This window comes from Salmo salar, chromosome ssa12 (genome assembly GCF_905237065.1).
Source record: "Salmo salar chromosome ssa12, Ssal_v3.1, whole genome shotgun sequence".
Taxonomy (NCBI): Eukaryota; Metazoa; Chordata; class Actinopteri; order Salmoniformes; family Salmonidae; genus Salmo; species Salmo salar.
In genome coordinates this window covers 66,809,692-66,817,370 of record NC_059453.1, presented here as the reverse complement: position 1 = coordinate 66,817,370, position 7,679 = coordinate 66,809,692, and positions in this window count along the sequence as shown.

The following is a 7,679-nucleotide window of genomic DNA, read 5'->3' as shown; positions in this document are numbered from 1 at the left end:
GCTCACCTACATTTTTTTGAACAGGTGCTGGCTAACCAAGAGTAAACTGTCTAAAAATAAGTAAAGACAGTCGCTCACTATATATGCTCCCAACAATTGAATGGAAAAACCTAATAACCGAAATGTTGGCTTTATTTATTTATTTTTTAATCTCACTATTACCACAGTTAGGTGATTCCTTACTCATATAAAATGATAGCATCCTGTCACTTAACCACTGAAACCACAAGCAAAACTCTACAATTACAGAATAGACCATTGTTCTGCTCCCACCCTCAGTGAACCAGTCTGAGGTATTGAAGTATTGTCTGAATGGAGGTCTCATCTTGTCAGAGTGAAAACAAGCAGACAGATCTTTAATTATAGGTGAGAGGTAATAGTATTCTGGATTTAAATGTTTTAGCTGAATTTGGTGGCTATGGGAGACTGGGGGGATGGATAGGGGTGTAGAAAAGAAGGGGTGGGGTGTACCTTGGAAGACTCCCCTCCTCCTCACGCTCCTCTCCTGGCAGATTGCAGTGTAAAGTTAATTGGACAGGGAGAAAGGGCTGAGGAGGGAAGCATTCTGGCCCATTAGCAATCCCCCCGTGGAATCTTGAGCCGAGAGGATCACAGACTCACAAATAGGAGGATTAAAATAATCAATAGGCTTCACTCTCTTTTCTCCAGCACCACACACACACACACACACACACACACACACACACACACACACACACACACACACACACACACACACACACACACACACACACACACACACACAGTCTAGGGAAGGCCCACACACAAACCAGCAACACAAACAGAAATAAATACATTCTGTCTGGTCACATGCACACACCTATACACTCAAGACAGACAGAAATGTAAACTTTCAATTACTCACGCTGCCACATATAAACACTATATTGTATGAAGCATACAACAGTAATGATTCCCCACACACACAAGCACCCACACACTGAACACGCATGCAAGCACGCACACACTCATACACCTATCCCAGTGCTAATGAGGGGTATGCCTTTGACTGACAGAGATGGAGAATAGGAGCAAAAAGGTCAGAGAGATGATAGTCTTTGGCAAGGCCCGGTTCACCAAACAGCTGTGTGTCTATCTTTGGCACACCGTGAAATTGATGTTTCTAGTATATTTTATTGATCTTTTATATATTTTCTGTTCATTTATGCATCCTGTCAACAGGACCTGAAAAACTGCAATATTCTATGTTTCTCAGAGTCGCGGCTGAATGAGGACATGGATAATATATGTCTTGCTGGTTTTTCTATGTATCATGAAGACCAGATGGCAGACTTGGGTAAGGCGAATGGAGGATGGGTGTGTCTCTTGTTAACATCAGCTGGTGAGCAATCTCTAATGTTAAGGAAGAGGTTATGCTCGCCTGAGTTTTAGAATTCCTCGTCATAAGCTGCAGACCACACTATTTACCAAGAGAGTTTTCATCACAAAAATGTCATAGCTGTCTATTTACCACCACAAACCAATGCTGGGACTTAGAACACACTCAAAGAGAAGTAAAGGGCTATAAGCAAACAAGAAATGCACATCCAGAGACATCTTTTCTCGTGGCTGGTGATTTTAATGGAGGGAAACTGAAATCCATTTTACCTCATTTTTACCAGCATGTCACCTGTACAACTTGAGGCGACAAAACTCTACATTACTTTACTCCACACACAGAAACACATACAAGGCCCTCCCTCGCCCTTCCTTAAACTCAAACAGGAAGTACCAGTGACGTGACCAATGTTGAGGTGGTCCGATGTACTGTACCAGATGCTAAGCTACAGGACTGTTTCGCTAGCACAGATTGGAATATGTTCCAAGATTCATCCAATAACATTGAGGAGTTTACCACATCAGTCACCGGCATCATTAATAAGTGCATTAACGACATTGTCCCCACAGTGACCGTACATACCCCAACCAGAAGCCATGGATTACAGGCAACATCCACACTGAGCTAAAGGCTAGAGCTGCTGCTTTCAAGAAGCGGGACACTAATCCAGATGCTTATAAGAAATCCCGCTACGACGAGCCATCAAACAGGCAAAGCATCGATACAGGATTAAGATAGAATCCTACTATGCCGGCTCTGACGCTCAACGAATGTGGCAGGGCTTGTATACTATCACGGATTACAAAGGAAAATCCAGCCGTGAGCTTGCCAGTGACGTGAGCCTATCAGACGAGCTAAATGTATTTTATGCTTGATTCAAGGCAAGAAATATTAAACCATGCATGAGAGACCAGCTGTTCTGGGTGACTGTGTGATCTTGCTCGTCGTAGCCGATGTGATTAAGACCTCTAAACAGGTTTAACATTCGTAAGGCCGCGGGGCCAGAAGGAATATCAGGACACGTACTCAGAGCATGCACTGACCAGCTGGCAAGTGTCTCACTGACAACTTCAACCTATCCCGGAACGCCCAAGAATGCCATGGTAACCTGCCTAAATGACTACCACCGCATAGCACTCACATCCATAGCCATGAAAGGCTTGGAAAGACTGGTCGTTGCTCACATCAACACCATCATCCCAGACACACTGGACCCACTCCAATTCACATCTCGCTCCAACAGATCCACAGATGACGCAACCTCTATTGCACTCCACACTGCCCTCACCCACCTGGACAAAAGGAATGCCTATATAAGAATGCTGTTCATTGACTTCAGCTCAACATTCAACACTATAGTCCCCTCCAATCTCATCACCAAGATCAGGACCCTGGGACATAACACCTCCTTCTACAACTGGATCCTGGACTTCTTGAAGGGCAGTGAGGGTCGCTAACAACACATCCGCCATATTGACCATCAACACAGGGGCCTCTCAGGGGTGTGTGCTTAGTCACCTCCTATACTCCCTGCTCACCCACGACTGCGTGGCCATGCACAACTCCAACATCATCAAGTTTGTTGATGACACGACGGTGGTAGGACTGATCACCGATGATGAGGCAGCTGATAGGGAGGATATCAGAGACCTGGCAGTGTGGTGCCAGGACAACAACCTCTCATTTCAGTGTCAGCAAGACGAAGGAGCTGATGGTGGACTACAGGAAATGGAGGGGCAAGCACGCACTCATCCACATTGACAGGGCTATAGTGGAGCGTAACGAGTGCGTCAAGTTCCTCGGTGTCCACATCACTAAGGTCCACACACATCCACACAGTTGGGAAGAGGGCAAGACAGCACCTCTTCCCCCTAAAGAGGTGGAAAAAATGTGGCATAGGCCCTCAGATCCTCACATACAGCTGCACCATTAAAAGCATCTTGACTGGCTGCATCACCGCTTGGTACGGCAACTGCAAGGCACCTGACCGCAAGGCGCTACAGGGGGTGGTGAGCACGGCCCAGTACATCACTGGGACCGAGCTCCCTGCCACCCTGGACCTCTATACCAGGCGGTGTCAGAAGAAGGCCCAAAAATGTTCAAAGTCTCCAGCAACCCTAGACATAGACTATTCTCTCTGCTACCGCACGGCAAGTGGTACCAGTGCACCAAGTCTGGAACCACTCACACACACACACTACAAACACCACACACACATAAGACGCACACCCATGCATACTGACACACACACACTCTCACACACACTCTCACACACACTTTCACATTTACCACATATGCTGCTGCTACTGTCTATTATCTATTCTGTTGCCTAGTCACTTTACCCCTACTATATGTACATACAGCGCCTACAGAAAGTATTCACACCCCTTGACTTTTTCCACATTTTGTTGTGTTTCCGCCTGAATTTATTAAATTGCGATTTTGTGTCACTGACGTAAACACAATACCCCATAATGTCAAAGTGGAATAATGTTTCTAGACATTTTTATAAATTAATAAAAAATGTAAAGCTGAAATGTCTTGAGTCAATAATTATTCAACCCCTTTGTTATGTCAAGCCTAAATATGTTCAGGAGTAAATATTTGCTTAACAAGGCACATAATAAGATGCATGGACTCACTCTGTGTGCAATAATAGTGTTTAAAATGATTTTTGAAGGACTACCTCATCTTTATACCCAACACCAGTGGAGGCTCCTCAGAGGAGGATCATCCTCCTCAATGAATTTTATAAAATTACAAATTTTGAAACTTTTTTAGATAAAACTATACTAAATAGTTTCATGTCACCAAATCAGTTATTAAAACACACAGTTTTGTAATGAAGGCCTACAGTAGCCTCAACAGCACACTGTAAGGTAGCACCATGGTGTAGCCGGGGGACAGCAAATTTCCGTCCTCCTCTGAGTAGATTGACTTCAATACAAAACATAGGAGGCTCATGGTTCTCACCACTTCCATAGACTTACGTAGCAATTATGACAACTTCCTGCAACATATCAGAGCTATTGCAACATTAACTAACATGTTGTCCACCCGATTAAAGGATGAGATAATTCATCTAGTACTGAAAGCATAAGCTACAGCTAGCTACCCCTGCAGTGCATAAAGTGTGGTGAGTAGTTCACTCAAAGAGAGAGAGAGAAAGACATTAGTTGAACAGTTTGGAACAAATCAATTTCTTCAAAAATGAAGGAGAAGGAAGAGAGAGAGAGAGAGAGAGAGACTGACTGACTGACTGACTGACTGACTGACTGACTGACTGACTGACTAACTGACTGACTGAGAGAGACAGAGAGAGATGTATTTCGTTGAAATGTTTTCACTTTCCCTTTCACTTACTTAGCTAGTGAATGAGCTAGCTAGTTTAGCCTACTCAAACACCAGGATCAAACAGAAAATGATGCTATGTTAGCTAACTGGCTATGGCTATCCAACACTGGAACTCTTCCAAATCAAGGTAAGTTTTTGGCTTTATTCATTTATTGCCATTGGGGCCAGCCGGTGTAACTGCTAAACTGCTTGCTGAACTGTACTGCATAATTGTAGCGCGTTCACTAACGCGTTACTTCTAGTAGCCATGTTGACTATATTATTAGCTAATATGGTGACAATAATGTAGGCTGTGTGTAGCGGTTAGCAGTTATGATATGAAGGTTTGGCTTTGGAAAAGTTTTTTCGCCTGGTCACAGTCAGCTGATGTGTTTTGCACTGAAGTCCACAAGCGAAGGGAAAAGGTAAGAGGAGAGAGCGTAAATGCGAGAATTAATTGTATGCCGCGTTCAAGCGTTCAAGGACACTCTGAAATGTCTGACTTGCTAACTGGTTGAATGCAGCACGTGTATAACTACAACCAGTTAGCAAGTCAGACATTTTTGAGTTGCCTAGTTCCAACTAGCACGAGAACACGACAATACAATGAGCAAAGTGATCATTCTGTTTGTATCTGGCTGCTATGAAAGTGAACTGTGTTTGCATGTGATCAGCGGTGTATTCAATTCTGTTGAAAAACATTTCTTAATTCTCTAGAGTCTAAGACGTTGACGGGTGGTGTTGGGTTATAAGCTGGCACATGGAATTGTTTTAAGACGATCATACCATAGATAATTTAGCTATTTGATTTTGAATTTTAGGACCCCTTTAGCTATCATAAAATATAAGTACCAAAAATATTTGATAATATATAGAATTTGGCATTTATTACCAAATCCCACAGAAACCCATTGAATAACACATTCATAAACGGTAAAAAATACTTTTGAGTGTCTGTCCTATATCTAGGAGATATAAGAAAGCTCAGGAAATATAAACTATAAATTTGTACACATATTTAACCTCTTATTTTTGTTGGCACAAAACTACCTCCATACTTCCATTCATTTGTATGCGTTAAGTTTAGACGGGTCCCGTCTTGTTCATGAGAGTCTCATCTTTCCATAGAGTGGTCACATTAGTTTGTAGGCTAAACCTTACAGCAGTTTTCATGAGAAAACAGATTTTCAGGATGTCTCATGGTGTGACAACCACCATAGATGCGATAGATTGAGATGCGATAGATTGAGACGCAGCCTATGAAAAAACATGGGATATCTGTAGCTTAAACTGGCAGATTTTGATGGGGATTTTTTTATTATGTTACTTAGATTGACACACCCATGCGTCAATAGACTCTAGGGAGAAGCAACTGGAATTATATGGGGATAAACATACCTGAATTTGTCCAATAGAAACTGTCTGGTAAAATATAATACAAAGAACAAAACGTTAGTTAATTTTTGTATTTTTTTACCATCTTTGAAATGCAAAAGAATGGCAATAATGTATTATTCCAGCCCAGGTGCAATTTACATTTTGGCCACTAGATGGCAGCAGTGTATGTGCAAATTTTTTGACTGATCCAATGAACCATTGCATATCTGTTCAAAATGTTCTATCAAGACTGCCCAAATGTGCCTAATTGGTTTATTAATAAATGTTCAAGTTCATAATTGTGCACTCTCCTTAAACCATAGCATGGCATTCTTTCACTGTAATAGCTACTGTAAATTGGACAGTGCAGTTAGATGAACAATAATTTAAGCTTTTTGCCCATATCAGACATGTCTGGGATTTTTTGGGGTTACTTACAACCTCATGCTATTCACATTAGCCTACATTAGCTCAACGGTCCCGCAGGAGGGACACCGATCCCGTAGAGAGACATGAAGATCAGTCAGTCTGGAACATGTCAAGAACTTTGAAAGTTTCTTCAAGTGCAGTCGCAAAAACCATCAAGCACTATGATGAAACTGGCTCTAATGAGGACCGCCACAGGAAAGGAAGACCGAGTTACCTCTGCTGCAGAGGATAAGTTCATTAGATTCACCAGCCTCAGATTGCAGCCCAAATAAATGCTTCACAGAGTTCAAGTAACAGACACATCTCAACATCAACTGTTCAGAGGAGACTGTGTGAATTAGGCCTTCATGGTCGAATTGCTGCAATGAAACCGCTACTAAAGGACACTAATACTAAGAAGAGACTTGGTCCAAGAAACACAAGCAAAGGATATTAGACCGGTGGAAATCTGTCTTTTGGTCTGATAAATCCAAATTTGAGATTTTTGGTTCCAACCGCCGTGTCTTTCTGAGACGCAGAGTAGGTGAACGGATTACCTCCGCATTTGTGGTTCCCAATGTGAAGCATGGAGGAGGAGGTGTGATGGTTGGGGGTGCTTTGCTGGTGACACTGTCAGTGATTTATTTAGAATTCAAGGCACACAACCAGCATGGCTACACAGCATTCTGCAGCTATGCACCATCCCATCTGGTTTGTGCTTAGTGGGACTATCATTTGTTTTTCAACAGGACAATGACCTAACACACCTCCAGGCTGTGTAAGAGCTATTTGACCAAGAAGGAGAGTGATGGAGTGCTGCATCTGATGACCTGGCCTCCACAATCACCTGACCTCAACCCAATTGAGATGGTTTGGGATGAGTTGGACTGCAGAGTGAAGGAAAAGCAGCCAACAAGTGCTCAGCAAATCCGTGAAATCCTTCAAGATTGTTGGAAAAGCATTCCGAGCTGGTTGAGAGTGTGCAAAATTGTCATCAAGGTTTAGGGTGGCTACTTTGAAAAATCTAAAATCTAAAATCTATTTTAATTTGTTTAACACTTTTTTGGTTATTACGTTTTCCCATATGTGTTATTTCATTGTTTTGGTGTTTTGACAATGTAGAAAATAGTACAAATAAAGAAAAACCCTTGAATGAGTAGATGTGTCCAAACTTTTGACTGGTACTATATATATATATATA